This window comes from Anoplolepis gracilipes, chromosome 6 (genome assembly GCF_047496725.1).
Source record: "Anoplolepis gracilipes chromosome 6, ASM4749672v1, whole genome shotgun sequence".
In the NCBI taxonomy this organism is placed as follows: Eukaryota; Metazoa; Arthropoda; class Insecta; order Hymenoptera; family Formicidae; genus Anoplolepis; species Anoplolepis gracilipes.
The window spans coordinates 3660943-3677835 of record NC_132975.1 but is presented as its reverse complement, the minus strand read 5'-3'; the positions used below and the strand labels follow the sequence as shown (position 1 = coordinate 3677835).

General features: G+C 34.4%; 1 long non-coding RNA gene across 1 annotated transcript in view; it reads right to left on the bottom strand.

The window, feature by feature from the left end:
• Positions 1–5834: 5834 nt before the first annotated feature.
• The window catches only part of LOC140667268 (uncharacterized), a 95149-nt gene continuing 84090 nt past the window's right edge, over positions 5835–16893 (bottom strand). The window contains exons 3-6 of the long non-coding RNA XR_012046973.1: positions 13705–14619; positions 13424–13522; positions 12708–12847; positions 5835–7959 (exon numbers count right to left, since the gene is read on the bottom strand). This is a non-coding gene — a long non-coding RNA (uncharacterized lncRNA). The remainder of the gene's footprint in view (positions 7960–12707; positions 12848–13423; positions 13523–13704; positions 14620–16893) is intronic.

The window sequence follows — 16893 nt, the reverse complement described above, 5'->3', positions numbered from 1 at the left end:
TGCGGAAGCAATGCGCCGCGACATCAGTTTTTCAGTTCTTTTCGGTATCAGAATCAGTATCAGTATATTCATCATCATCTCCATCACTATTACTCGTACGGTACGAACTATTTTCTTCTACCTCGGCTTCGAGACGCGGAATCGATCCTCGATCTCAACGTTTAACCCTTCGGGTGTTAACAAGTTCGAATATTAATACTTCCAATTCCGTGACGAGTGGTTCGCCTAATATTTAACACAGACTCTCTGTGTAGTGCGAATTAAAAATTTAAACAATAAAAGACGTCAAACATTGTAAGTGGTTGCGTGCGAATTAAAAGTTTAAAATAATAAAGAGTATTGAACATTGTAAGTGATTGTGCCATTCAACACGAAAAATTTTATCGCTAACCAGGGGCACCTGTGAAATTCAACCCGACGCCGCTAAATCCACTGCCGAGGTCATTTTAAAACCAACAGCGTACGCAGACAGTTCTTTATTTTTGTTGTTCTTCATTTTATTATTACTGTTTGATCAGATACTCCTCATTTTACCTTTGTCATTATAATTAACTCCCCTTTTCGTTTATGTTTATTTCCCATCCTCTTCATTTTCACATAGCCTTTCTATTTTCTTGCAAGTACCTGTGTATTTTGCGGCACCGGTATCTCGTGTACTGGTACAAAATATAACTAGGTCGAATTTGCAAATTCTTTTTATTTTCTCTGCAAGTACCTGTGTATTTTACGGAACCAGTATTTCGAGTACTGGTACGAAATATAACTAGGTTGAACTTGCAAGGTCTTTCTATTTCTCTGCGGGTACCTGTGTATTTTGCGGAACCGGTATCTCGTGTACCGGTACAAAATATAATTAGGCAGAACCTGCAAATTCTTTCAATTTTCTCTATGGAAGCAAATTTCTCCAGAATTCCATTTTTCCTCTGGTCCTTTAATTATTTATTACAATTTATTCATTACCTCTTTCCTTTTGTGCTATTCCTTTTTTTTTATTTATTTCCTTTCTTTCTTTCTTTTTTCTCCGCTTCTTTCTCCTTCGCCCTGCTCTCTCCTCTCTATATTATGCATTTTAAATAATATAATTTCCTGACTTAAATTATATTAAGAACATTATAAATTGTACTAATTAGAACTGTCTCACCGAAAATAAACGATAAATTTTCTGAAACATTTGTGTGGGTTCATAGTGGAGCCCGTTCATCCGAAACGCCTAAAGGCTAAAGCGAAACGTCTCCGCAACCGTAAGAACCGACGTGCCCGAAGAGTTTGGCTCAGGCGACAGCAAATTATAATTTTAAGAACAATATTTCTAATCTTAAGATAGAATTAAAGGGTCAAATTTTCCGCGAACAGTCATCACACACACACGCAGAGTCCCATCCCCCCCTTCCTCATTCAAGAGAGCTGAAACCACCCCTCTCACTTGACCCTTCTCCTCGCACCCCCATCGACCCCCCTCCCCTTTCACATCCAGTAGTATCATCCTCGCACGAGCAACCCTCCCCATCGTCTCTCGATTTACCGGGACCTTCTAACAAAACTCCTTCTACTTCCGAACCCCCTCCGCGTCCACCCTCATCAGCCTCTACCATCGTCCTGGGAGATTCACCCCCATCTTCCCCCCGCAATTCACCTGATTCTCAAGAGGAATCGGATGAAATTTGGGAGGCCCTCCGTGACATTGCCGAGGTCGTCGTAGACCTCGAGAAAGAAAACGCGAGTCACGCCGAAAATTCTAAACACCAACAACCTCCTCGTCCTCCACCTCAAGATCCTATCCAATATTTAATAAATAATCTCCCAAGGATCCGACATCCCCTCTCAAAAGGCTCGTATACAATCGGGCCTAGTCCTGTTGATTTGACAACATTGCACTCCATCCTTGCAACCAACCTGCCGGGATCCGTTATTCCATGGTTCCTCCCCGGTCTTAAATATCCCCTCGTCGTTCCGATAGAGGCTCTCTGGAAGAAATTCCCTCCTTCCACGATTACCTTCGAAGAAGCATAATTCTTTTCCTGCCCCTTCCCTTAGAATTTAAATACTATTGTATAAATACCAGTCAGGTAACAAATCCTTTTTATTTTTCCATTTCCAATTTACCTGACTGACGTCCCTCCGAACTAATGTAACACCCGCAAACACACACGCACACACACACTTAAGTAATTAATAAGATTAATTAATTTAATTAAAATGCTAATTTTTTGAATCTTATACATATATATATATTTGATTTTTACTTAATAAATGACTAAAAATTTAAAATATTAAAAATTCTAATCAAATTTATTAATCCTTTCTAACACATTCCCTGACTCCCAGATCGCACAAGGTCCCGTCCCGCGTAACAGGGATTAACTTACTTTATCAAAAGGGGACCACCGAACGAACGGCCTACTGACCTAGTAAAAGAGACTCTCGAGGTCTTTGACCAGGTCCGGCCTTGTACAGTTCGTTCGAGTCGAAAGCGTTAAGGTTTTACGCGTTTCGACAAGGGTAAGTTCTGTCCTTTCATTATCTCTTTCTTTTCTTTTTTTTCGAGTCTGGACGTAACAAAAGAATATGATAAAATCTTATATTATATATATGTTATATGTATTGTATAATATATTTGTATCTACATATGTATATATGTATATGTGTATGTATGTATGTATGTATATATATATATATATATATGTGTGTGTGTGTAAAAAAAATTAAAAAGAAAAATTAGAAATAAAAAAAGTAAATAAATAAAAAAATAAATAAAAAAGAGAGATTCATCGCTACTATTAATAAGTTATCTCTAATGAAAATTTCATAGATTATAAATTGTATAGTTTTAAATAAAAATTTAAAAAATTATAACCTTTTTGATATTTATTTAAGTATATAAGTATGTAATTATTACATATAATATATACTACATATAAGTACATATGTTTTTTAATAATGATATTACCATAATAAATGTTTATTTGTTTAATATTATGTATATTTTGTATTAAAAAATATAATAACAGAAAACTAATTGTTATTATATTAATTACTATTATATTTTTATTTTTATTTTATCTTTTGTGATACGTTCATGAATTGAACATAATAATATTTTTCTCTTTTTCTTTTTTATTTAATTAAAACTTAAAATTTATTTATGTAAATTAATTTATGTAGGTTTCTTTTATCGCGTGATACGCATGTTGTTTTCTTCGCAATTTAGTTTTTTCGATACGTACTCTGTGCATCACTTTGTATCAATCAAAGTTTATTGAGTGATACATGATTTTCGTCAATTAAAAAATATTAATATTATATTTGTGAATAATTGATTTGATTGAATAATAATTAAATGGTAAGTATATATATATATATAAATTAATTAATAAATAAATATATATACATATATATATTATAAATATATATATATATCTTTGTCGACTTTTAAAAAATTTTTTCCTTTTTTTTATTTTTCTTTCTATTTTTTATCAATTTTGCTAAAAATTTATATTTTTTAATAATATATAATATTTTTTTCAGTTATTCTCTTGCTTACTCCTACTATAAATTACATATTTCTAAAGATTTTCGTGTCTCTAATTGTAAGGTTACTCGAATTGTTAAAAAAGAATTGTAATAACGCCTCTCTAGGTAAGCCTTATTAAACATTTTTATAGAATTTCTCTGAGTATTTATATTGTTCATTTGTTGCAACAACGACATAATTTAAAATAATAATTTTTTAGAGTTTTAAAGTTTTAACAAAAGATATTACATTTAAGATATTATACTGTATGGAATATCATATTAGTGCAATAACATTATGAATAAAGTTGTCATTCTACAATTAAAAAGTATAAATGAAGACTGTTCTTTCTGTACCAATAATTCAAAATAAACAAGTTTTGAATTGGTCACTGTTGTAGTAATGAACGATATTATATATTTTTTTGTTTAAATTTTTTTATTTTTCTTCTTATTTTTATCAATCTTTCTAAAAATTTACATTTTTTAATAATATATATTTTTTTCAGTTAATCTCTTGTTTACTCCTACTATAAATTACATATTTCTAGAAATTTTTGTGTCTCTAATTGTAAGATTATTCGAATTGTTGGAAAAAAATTATAATAATACTTTTTTAGGTAAGTCTTATTAAACATTTTTATAATATTTCTTTGAGTATTTATATCGCTCATTTGTTGCAACAGAAAAATAATGATTTTTTAGAATTTGAATGGTTTTGACAAACGATATTACATTTAAAATATTCTACTGCATGAAATGTCATATTGGTGCAATAACATTGTGAATAATATAATGGAAAAAATTATCATTCTACAAGTTAAAAGTATGTATAAATGAAAACTGTTTTTTCTGTACCAATAATTCAAAATAAACAAATTTTGAATTGTTGTAGCAAATGAACAATATTATGATATTATATATTTCTTTGAAATTATTTTGAGATATAAAATTCTATTTTCAACAAGTTATGTGGTATACAGGGTGTCCCAGAACAACCCTCCGTCCGTAAAATGACGTATTTCTGACACAATTCTAAGACAATTTTTCCTTTACCAAAATTTGATTTGAAGCGTAGTTTTTGAGTTATAAGCAAAAATAGTTAGCAAATCACACGTCGAGTATAAAAGGCAGGCAGGAGCGGCGCGGCGCACCGCGAGCGCGGGCGCAGCTGACCGTCCGACGAGTGATTACCGCCGCATGAGTCGCTAACTATTTTATCTTATAACATAAAATTATGCTTTAAATAAAATTTTGGTAAAGAAGAAAATGTCTTATAATTACGTCAGGAATAAGTGTTCCTTAAAATAACGTTTAATGACCAAAAATTGTTCCGGATCGCTGACCGTCGGATGATGCAATCAGCTGATTGCTACACGCGATGTGTGTATGCTGAGTGTGTGCGTAAAAGAAAGGGACAGAGTGAGTGAGAGAAAGAGAGAAATAACCGTCTCCGCGACGGCGACGCTCCTTCGATTGTCATCGACATTGTCGTCGACAACTTCAGACCGATCAATATATTGATTTTCCGGCTCAGCTGAGAGACACATCGCGTGTAGCAATCAGCTGATCGCAGCGTCCGACGTTATTTTAAGGAACACTTATTTCTGACGTAATTATAAGACATTTTCTTCTTTACCAAAATTTTATTTAAAGCATAATTTTATGTTATAAGATAAAATAGAGACTCATGCGGCGGTAATCACTCGTCGGACGGTCAGCTGTGCCCGCGCTCGCGGTGCGCCGCGCCGCTCCTGCCTGCTTTCTATATTCGACGTGGGATTTGCTAACTATTTTTGTTTATAACTCAAAAACTACGCTTCAAATCAAATTTTAGTAAAGAAAAAATTGTCTTAAAATTGCGTCAGGAATTCGTCATTTTACGGAAGGTTGTTCTGGGACTGTATAGGAATGAGTAGAGGGACATATCTTGATAAAAGAAAGATTTGATTTTGAATATAGATGCCAACATCAAAGTAAAGATAATTTAATTTTTTAAAAATAGAATTAATCTAATTTTTGTTTGTATAAATCAATTTCTCGTAATATTTTGCGTAAAAAAATATAGTAAAGATTATTTTAAAATTTAATAATTTTAAAGATTATAATTGACATAATTTTTACATAAACTATGAAATATCGTAAAATATTCATTTTTTATTTTATTTTTTTTATTTATCTTCTGTGCACAAAATAATAAGGAATCAATTGGTGTAAAGAAAGCACAAGTTTGATTATAAGATAATATGAATTTGTACGATAAGTAGCTATATATTTTTTATATACACAATTATTTAAGTTTAAATTTTATCTAAATATGTTTCTCTTGTTTAAACTATAGAATATTGCAACATAAATAAAATTTCAATATTTCGCATAATTTTTAAAAAATTAAAGTGTGTTGAAATTGGTACCTCCTATGTATATAAGGTGTTTCAACTGTTACGTCCTGTCGGCTTCACATTTTTCCTCCCACGAAAATGAAACAATAATCGTCCGATCGGTCACAAAAAGGATCACGTGACGAAAAATATTTTAAACATTGAAAACGATGTCAAAAGAAACGACAGGAAAGGACCAATAGTGAGATCCTCTAAATGAATAAATAGACAAACACAGCTGCATAATTTTAAGAAAGAAACAAATAATGCCGCTACGCACTGTCAGCTCCACGCCTTCACCTCCTATAAAGATGAAACAATAATCGCCCGACTAATCACAAAAAGGATCGTGCGACGAAAAATATTTTAAACATTGAAAACGATGTCAAAAGAAACGACAGAAAAGGACCGATAGTGAGATCCTCTAAATGAATAAATAGACAAACACAGCTGCATAATCTTAAGAAAGAAACAAATAATGCCGCTACGCACTGTCAGCTCCACGTCTTTACCTCCTATAAATATGAAGCAATAATTGCCCGACCAGTCATAAAAGGGCGGCGGAACGAAAAAATGTTTTAAACATTGAAATCGATGTTCAAAGAAATGACCGAAAAGGATCGATAGCGAGATCCCCTAAATAAATAAATGGATAAAAAACATAATCCTAAGAGATAACCAAATAAAGAATCACCAAATTTCCTAAGAGGCCGTACAGAGCTCACCAATCAGCAACAATCAAAAATAAAGAGGAGAAGGATCTCACCGAACGACAGCTTTTTACACGTCAAAATCTCAAAAATACTCCCGCCCAAAATTGTTAACACGCCCTCAAGATTTAATATAAAAAGGGAAGACTCGCGCATTACAGACTCACAAAAATTCAAATCAGTCGATAGTACAGCGTTAGATTTATTGGGCACAGTTACTCTCGCTCATTCTTCATCGTTCTTTTCTCTTTATTCAACCCTGTTCTTTTATTAAGTGCCTAAAGTCGCGCCGACCCGCCGATTCTCGCGAGCTAACCGAGACCATAATCGGACGACACGACCGTGAGCGAAACCAACAGTTTTGATTCTCCCCCTTTTTCTTCGCAGTACTCGCGCTGTTCCACTCCGTTGAAGACACTTTTCCCATCTACCCATAGTTACCCTGAAATAGATTTTCCTTCCCCATCATATTCCCCCGTACCCCTTTCACCTTCGATCATCGATATATCCGATGACTCACCGCCGTCGTCTCCTCCAACTTTTTCCGATTCCTCGTCCGTGATCCTCTCGGATAATTCGTCGAACCACACGATAGAATTACCCGACTTCTCTTTGAAGTACTCTCCAGCAGATCCTGACACCTTCGCGCTGCTCTCTTTAGAATTGAAGCTTACATTTATGTTCCGCTCTCCTCAACCTTATAGATAGCATCTTCGAGGACGTCGAAATCGCACCATAATACACATTACACTTTTCGCAAATCTTTATTATTTTTTTTATTATAAACTATTGTAACAAATACCAACCAGAATAAAATCTTTAGAATCGCACTCATTCCCCTTCTTTTCTGGTTGATGACCTCCGTACTTATGTAACACCCGCGATCCACACACACAAACACACACACACTCATACAAATAATTTTAAGGTCGATATCAATAATATTATAATGTATAACGTTAGGAATTAATTGAATAAATGTTAAAATAAATATTAAATAATCGGTAAATTTATGTAACTCCCTCATTCTCTCCACGCGAAAAATCACACTTGGTCCCGTCCCGCGTAAAAGAGATTCGATTCTCTTACCAAAAAGGGACTACCGAGAGAGCGTTCACATAACAGAGTAATAATAACGATACCCGTCGTTTACCTGTTTGCCAACCTGCAGCTCACTCGACCGAGTCACTCGTCGATAAGACTTTTGACATCGGAACAGTTCCTTTTACGCCCTTCCTCTGACCCATCCTTTCCACGGGCCTGGACGTAACATACTGAAAAATTGGGGGCTCAACCGGGATTGATTGAAATGTGTGATCTTAAGCTGGAATGAGTAAAGGGACTAGAGATGTGACGTCCTGCCAAAAAAATTTCAAATTAAATTTCTCAAAATATAAATATACCGCTAGAAATATTAATACATGCTATGAGATATATGTATATATCTCAAATTCAGCTTAATAAAATATTTAATCAAGCAAAGTATTATATAGCTATTAAATTGGATATTGCTTGCTTACATAGAAGTATTAACAAAATAATACTGACTCTTATCAGTAAAGAAATCATAAAATTGCAATCATTAGATTACTATATATATTGATTTTCTAAATAGAAGCTGAAATTCTCTTCATTAAAATATACAGGGTGTTAGAAAAGTATAGAAACGGTCAAATATCTCGAAAACAAAACGTCTCTGAGAAAAATATTTTGAACCAAAGTTGTAGGGTTTTGAGGAGGACATAAGATGGTACCATTGGTTTGACCTTGAATTTTCATTTGAAGGTTATATGAAGGTCACGTCGATTTTTTTTAAATGGAACACCCTATATATTATTGCATATTCTTGTAGCTTATTTTGAGAGCTTTTCAAAACATTATAATAAAATGTTTTTTTATTAAACACTTTTCGAGTTGTAAGACTTCAAAGTTGCAATATTTTGACATAAAATACAAGATATCTCGTAAAATATTCATTTTTCGATTATCTTACCTTAATACTTTTATGCACAGAATATTGAGACAAATCAATTGGCGTAATTAAAACACATAATTATGTTAAAGTAAAAATGTATAACTGCTAGTTGCAAATTCAGATTTTTTTCTTAAAGATAACTATGTGTTTTCTTTATACCAATTGATTTGTCTCATTATTCTGTGTATAAAAGTATTAAAGTAAGATAATTGAGAAATGAATATTTTACGAAATATCTTGTATTTTATGTCAAAATATTGCAACTTTGAAGCCTTATAACTCGAAAAGTATTTAATGAAAAAACATTTTAGTGTTTTGGAAAGCATTCGAGATAAGCTACAAGAATATGCAATAATATATAGTGTTCCATTAAAAAAATGACATGACCTTCACATGACCCTTAAATGAAAATTCAAGGTCAAACCAATGGTAACATCTTATGTCCTCCTCAAAACCCTACAACTTTGGTTCGAAACATTTTTTTCAGAGACGTTTCGTTTTCGAGACCGTTTTCGTTACCGGACACCCTGTAGATATAGTAGTAATACTTGTCATACGTTATGCTTTTAGATTATTACTTTTTCATTAATTACACTAAGAGAAAGTCTTCCATGTAGATTTACATGTTGAAATATAAAATTAACTTAAAAAATATATTAACTTATATGGATTTGCGTGTATATATATATCTCTGAATGCTAGTGTGCGTATACCTTTTGAAATATGCTTTACTAAATAATATTTCCTTTTTTTTAAACGCTGTTAAACGCAGCGTTCACTTTTTTCAACAAACGCAGCGTTCACTTGTTTTCGAATTTTTTGTTGAACTTGTTATTCGTTGCTTCAGAAGTGTGCCCAGCATTTGAAGAGTACAGTTCTTTTTTCAAGAGAATCTTGAAATTATAAAAAAATGGCAGAGTATACCGCATAAGAGTATGCAGACATGATAATCGCGTACGGAATAGGCGGAGAAAATGCTAGTGCCGCGGTTCGCGTTTACGCGGAACGATTCCCCGAGCGTGAACGACATCCGGATCAGAAGACAATAACGAGATGTCTTCAACGCTTACGAGAAACCGGAAGTGTCATGTTAAATCGACGGAACGCCGGTGCACCATTGCACATCCGTGTTAATGAACAAGAGAGAATCCTGCGAGCGTTCAAAGAAAACCCCACGAACAGCGTGCGTCGTGCGGCTGAAACACTCGGTCTCTCGCGATACGTAGTGCACCGTACTCTACGTCAAAACGGATTGCACCCGTATCATTATCAGCGAGTGCAACAACTTTTGCCGAGAGACGAAGAACAGCGCGTCTATTATTGTGAAGGTATTTTTATTATCTTTATTTAACGCTTTTGCTCTATTAAAAAAAATAAATATTAATATTTGGCAAAACACACATAGGGTTTCTCGCTCAGTGTCAGCGGAATAATTTTTTCCCCGATCGCATTCTTTGGACTGATGAAGCGACTTTTACACCGAACGGGATTTTCAATAGTCACAATTTTTTATTATGGGCGGAAGAAAATCCGCACGCCGTTCGGGAGACGAATTTTCAGTATCGCTGGGCGATAAATGTGTAGGCAGGAATGATAAGGAACCGAATCGTAAGTAATAAATTTACTTATTATAATTAATAAGTTATGGAAAATTTCTTTTTTTAATTCTTTTTTTCAATTTTTAGATTGGTCCTTATTTCTTACCGCCTCGTTTAAATGGCAAAATATATCGTCATTTCTTGGAAAATGAGTTGCCTGCTCTTTTGGAAGATGTTCCTCTTCCTGTAAGAGCGGAAATTATTTTCCAACACGACGGGGCTCCTGCACATTTTTCCCGACCGGTACGCACTTTTTTAAACGCGCGTTATCCAAATAGATGGATGGGCCGAGGTGGGCCAATCATTTGGCCGGCGCGATCGCCAGATCTGAATGTGCTCGACTATTTCTTATGGGGCCACATTAAGACTTTAATCGATCACAGGCGTGATAGTACAGAAGCTGAAGCACGAGAAGCAATTCTCGCAGCTTTTAATACCATCACGCCAGAAATGGCGTATCGCGCAACGCGCAATATTGTTCAAAGAGCCGAACTCTGTATACGAGAACAAGGAAAGCACTGAACAATTTTGAGATTAAAATATGAGAGTGGATTAGACCTACTGGGGATACCACTATAAAAAAAATGCGCCATATTATCTACCGCAAGGTGGTGTGAAAACAATAATATTTTTCATTCCACGAAAGAGAGGGAGCTAGAGAGAGAAAGAGAGAGAGAGAGAGAGAGAGAGAATGAGAGAATTCGGCGCAGTACTCTAGCATCATGCGTTACTCATATATCGCCATTGCCATTGTAGACCGTTCCTCCTACCGCTTCACCGCGCGCCTAGTGCCCGCGTAGCAGTGGGATGGGCCTTCTCGCCGCGCGCTTGTACTGGCCCGGATTTGCCAATTTTTATTAATTTATTTCTTGGTAATTATTACGAAGATCGCAAAATGGTAGACGACTTTCTTATTCGGTTTGACCTGCTCTATCTGCCCATGAAAGGTTGGGCAATTATTACCGGACACCCTGTATATATATTGTATATATGTATATACAGGGTGGACCATTTTAATCCATCCAGTCGAATATCTTGAAAACCAAGCCCGGGAGAGAAAAATGTTTCAAACAAAAGTTGTATGGTTTCGAGGGGGCCATAAGATGGTACCATTGATTAGACCTTGAAAAATTATTTGAAGATCCCGTGAAGGTCACTTCAAGTTTTTTAAATGGAACACCCTATATATTATTACATATTCTTGTAGCTTATCTCGAGAGCTTTCCAAAACACTATAATAAAATGTTTTTTCATTAAACACTTTTCGAGTTATAAGGCTTCAAAGTTGCAATATTTTGATATAAAATACAAGATATCTGGTAAAATATTCATTTTTTGATTATCTTACTCTAATACTTTTATGCACAGAATAATGAGACAAATCAATTGGTATAAAGAAAACCCATAATTATGTTAAAGTAAAAATGTGTAACTGTTAGTTGCAAATTCAGATTTTTACTTTAACATAATTATGTGTTTTAATTATGCCAATTGATTCGTCTCGTTATTTTGTGCATAAAAGTATTAGAGTAGGATAATAAAAAAATAATTATTTTATGAGATATCTTGTATTTTATGTCAAAATGCTGCAACTTTGAAGCCTTATAACTCAAAAAATACTTAATGAAAAATACTTTGTCATAAGTGTTTTGGAAAGCTCTCGAGATGAGCTACAAGAATATGTAAAAATATATAGGGTGTTCCATTTAAAAAAACTTGAAGTGACCTTCACGTGACCTTCAAATGACTTTTCAAGCTCAAACCAATGGTACCATCTTATGACCCCCTCGAAACCATACAATTTTTGTTTGAAACATTTTTCTCTCCCGGGTTTGGTTTTCGAGATATTCGACTGGATGGATTGAAATGGTCCACCCTGTGTATATATATATATATATATATAAAGAGAGTTAGCCTCCTATGCTAAAGTAAAACTATAAGGAATCACGATAGAAAAGAATTATAAATTTATAAATGACAGTAACAAATCGCAATAATTAAATTTTCCATATAGATACTATTATAAAAGTAAACATGTCAATAAGAAATATGTGATACAAGAGAGAAAAATTAAAGAAAATTTAAATATGAAAGCATAAATTAATAAGTGAAAAAAAACAAGAAATATTAAGATATAATAATTTTGAGAATGAATATTAACTCTTGTTATAGTTAAATTAATAAGTTTCTCTTGCTGTAAAAAGAATTATAATATAAGAGTGCGAAATTATTTTATAACACAAAGAGCATTTCATTCGCATGATGATGCAATAGGCGGCGGCGAGAAAGACTCAGTGAAACCGAATATTATTCTTATCTATTGACGCAAAGACTCAGTGAGACTAAATATTATGTCAACGCAGAGACCCGATGAAACCGAATATTATACTTATCTCTCGACGCAGCGACTCGACTGGATTCTCGAAACTAAATATTACAGCAACGTGCTTTTGATATTCACCGCTGAATATCAACTTAATATTAAGAAGAGCTCGCCGCTTCTGACGTCTTCGAAGGCGGAGAGTTCCCTCACCAAGATCAAGAATCCATCTCCATCCGGACGAAGTAGCCAACCCGGGAAGTCTTGGATCCACCGGACGCCTAGAGGGAGGTGACTCCAGAGTGGGGACGGACCGCGGAGCGTCAGTCGAGCTTGCGGACACAGTCAGTCGTCTGGAAACATCAGTCGCATTATAACATCCGAACCGTTAAGTCGTCGGTCAATCTTTATCTTAACGTCGCCAATACCCCTTCAAACCGTTAACTAACATCTCTCCGAAACGTTTAGTCTGAAAGTCGTGAAAAGTCGTCTCCGAGTCTTTATTCAATACGTCTTAAAATCAAATCTTAACTTAGTTTCGTCAGCTACTTTGTGTCGTCAAGGTAGATCTTTAATAATACTTTACTTTCTCGTCTTCGCGACTCGTCTTATATTATAATTTAGAGCTGCGACTCACTCTACTTTATAATTTAAAATTACTACTTTATTATTAATTAATTTCCAATTTCTGGTACAGTGCGGTTGTACCTTTTACATTCAAACTGTAACCAACATATATAATCATGACTTGCAATCTCTGTAAAATATTCAAGCTTTTAAAATACATAGTTGCTTATTTCACAATATTCACAAGTTTATTATTTTAAAATAGTGTTTTTCAAACTCAACCAGTATTTACTATAATTAATTTTAATATTGATCAAATCTTTAACGTACGTCTGGATCTTGAGCGTTAGCGAGACCCGTACCTGGGATAGAACAGAGTGACGTGCCCCTCGTGTTAGTTCGAGCAGAGCTGAGACTTAGTCGATGGGCTGCTTGAATGCCGCTTGATCCAGATTGTCAAACTGTAATGAATAATTTTTCAAATTAGAATAAAATTTTGATTATAATTTATAGTAAATGCCTGGTTCTCGTCGCGCCGGTAAACGACATAGACAACTACGTGCCGCTTTACGCCGACAGAGACAAATTTCGAACAGTGATAACGGTCTCAGCCAGGTAGAAAAAGACAATCCAGTTAACGTACCGGACAATCAAAGAATTGTCGTAGAACTTTTCGATCAGCTTCCTGCATCTGACTCAGTCGAAGTTCCCATCTCGCGAAGAACCTTCGAATTTATTGGCTGACCCGGACCTTTGGTTGAAATCAAGCTGCATCCTGCCTCAACCTCTGCTGCTGACATCCCTGAGGGAGATCCACGACGTCCGAGAAAAAGGCCCAGGAAAATCAGCGAACCTAGAAACATTAATAAAAGTAAGTCACTATTTCAAACACACACACACACACTCGCATATGTTCAATCGAGAAGAATATTAATATTTTAATAAAAAAAACGTACTCATTTTTTAACAAGATAAAATAAAAAAGAAAAGAATTCCGAATTGAACTACTATTTATAACACATCGTACTTGACATTTATATGACACCATATTACTCTAACAACTTTGATTTTGCAAAACAATTATAATTACAATCTAGACACATGCTTTTACGATTAATGCAATAAACTATTCCACCTTCAAGCTCCGAAATGAAAATTTTATACAGTTAGCCAGACATACATACAAGATACAGATATATATATATATATCTCACTCTTTTGAATAACTCACAGTTCATGCTATTGACACTTATAAAATTGCAAATTGACTCACATTCTGATACTACCCTCAAGAATTATAAAGTTAAAATACTATATCAAGAAATTTGCAAATTTTGAATGAAATTAAATAATCGATCCATCAATGTAAGAGAATTAACTACTCGCTATACTTAATTTAATAACAAAAAATAACGGAGCATCTCTTGCTTAATCTCCTCTTCCTATTTTCCATCGGAGACAGTGATTTTGAAACAATAAACTATATCGCTGGCCTCCACCACACCATATTCCAGTGTACATTTCTTTATATGACACCTCGCCGCATATAGTACGGAACCTGCAAAGGAACATATTCTTATTAATATATATATATACATATACATAAGAGTAATAACAATTCTATTAATCGTTTCTTATTATATGAATAGATGCATCCATGATATTCATGAAAAATAAAATCATACTACTTTAATAAAAATAAATATCAATTACAACAGTTGACTTTCTTAAGATAAGAGATACCTACACTCAATACAAAATCCAAATTATTTAAATTTCTCAATTTAACTTTGTTCTTCATATTAAAGCAGTCATTAATTAATGTGAAATTTGCTCTTACATTATACAAATTGTGGATTAAAACTTTCAATATCAGTATATATTTTGGAATTGCTCCGACGGTGAATTCTACTATACAACAACAGTAAGTACGTAATCCTTCATAATTACTATTACGTACCACCATAATCCTTATCCGAATACTAATATCGTTGAAAATTTGTCAAATTAATCACAATCTACTTATTATTTCAAAATTGAATTTTTCTAATTAACCATAATTACTACTTTATCTTAAAATTGAATAAGTTCAGAATTATTGCAGGTATAATCATAGAAGTTTTTTTATTGTTAATTGATTCAAGTGTCATTGTGCGTCACGTTCATTGCATGTGCAATATTTGTCATGGTGTCGTAGAGTTCCTAGAACTTCCTCAGCCTCTCGTTAGTGCCGAGTGAATTGTATTCTGACTATCAGACTATATCAAATATACAATAACGGGATTCAACGCGCCTGCTTAATATTCTCAATCATCTTCAAATACATATACCATAAATTCAGTCGCTTTATTTCCAACTTTATTAATTTTTTTCCTTTTCTAAATAAAATAAAATAAATGAGGCCTCAGACAATTGACTCTGAAATTCAACAAGATCCCTTTGTTGACCCTGAAGTTATATTAGAAACCTTAATTCAATTTATAGAAGAAAATAAAGAAAATATTATTTACAATTTAGACAATATCATTAAAGAGTTTTTAAATCAAGTTTCTATTATTATAATTCCAGATCAGTAAAAAATCCCCTGATTTATTAGCTCCTAGAACACATTGATCCTGCTCTCGGCGGAGCCCTGGGTATAGCCGATTTAGACAGATTACCAAAAAAACTAAATAGAAAGCAACCCTGTTATTGACACCTAGGTAGACGATAACGGTGGGTCACTGCACGTGATACAAGCGATACATGAATTTTTGAAACAAACAATTTCACGAAAACGTTCGCAATACACAGTTTGTGATGGTGATAAAAAACACACTGACGACGATGACTTTGAGGATGGAGAATGGCCGATAGTGCTCCGCGCTAATTACATTACGATGAGGAGCGAGATCAAATGCGCCTACAGAATAAATTTTAGCAAGCCTAACAACATTGGATCGCTGCTAGGATTCTCGAACCGAATACTGCAGCCGCGAAAATGGTACGAGTCGGACGTGCCGATTAACATTATCAACGTGAACATTATCCGCGTCGAATGTAATGTCACCGCGGGTGCGTACAACAACGATAAACTCGTTCATACGGTACATGAATTTTTACCGAGGGTACCACCAGGATATAAGATATTGGAAACACCGGCGCACATCATTTACCTACCGATCATCGTACGGAGCATTACGGATTTAAAGTTACGCGTTGTCGATCAAGAAGGACGATTACTCGACTTTCGAGGAGAAGAGATCACCATTAGAGTGCATGTACGACGGTGGCAAAATTAGCGTGTGATGCTCGTGTTGAACGGATCGAAAGACGTGAGAGACAACACAATTTTTACGACGCCCGTGACGACAACAACAACATCGAGATTTGCTAATACGCAATCATCTTGCGCTAAGAAAAAGAAATTGAACGCATCAAACGTTGCGTTTTTACAATCTTTGGGATTTGCGGTGCGAAACATTTGAACGATGACTGACATTCTCAACATGGCGGACGAACTAATCTTAGACGAACGCATCATCAAGATTGAGACTCACGCATACAACCCATTCGCCAACACAACGTTCGGACATAGTGGCTAGTAGATAAGAATATCCATACAACAACAGAATCTGTATACATTGCCGTAAGAGAGTTTCTTATACATCGAGGGAGAATTGAAGATAAACAATCCAACTGACGGATCTAATGTGGTACTGCAAAATAATTGCGTAGCATTCATGTTTGACGAGATTCGATACGAACTCAATGGCGTGGAGATTGATCGTAACAGAAACGTACGGGAATAACAAGTATGCTCAAAAACTATGTAACAATATCATCCGATAGA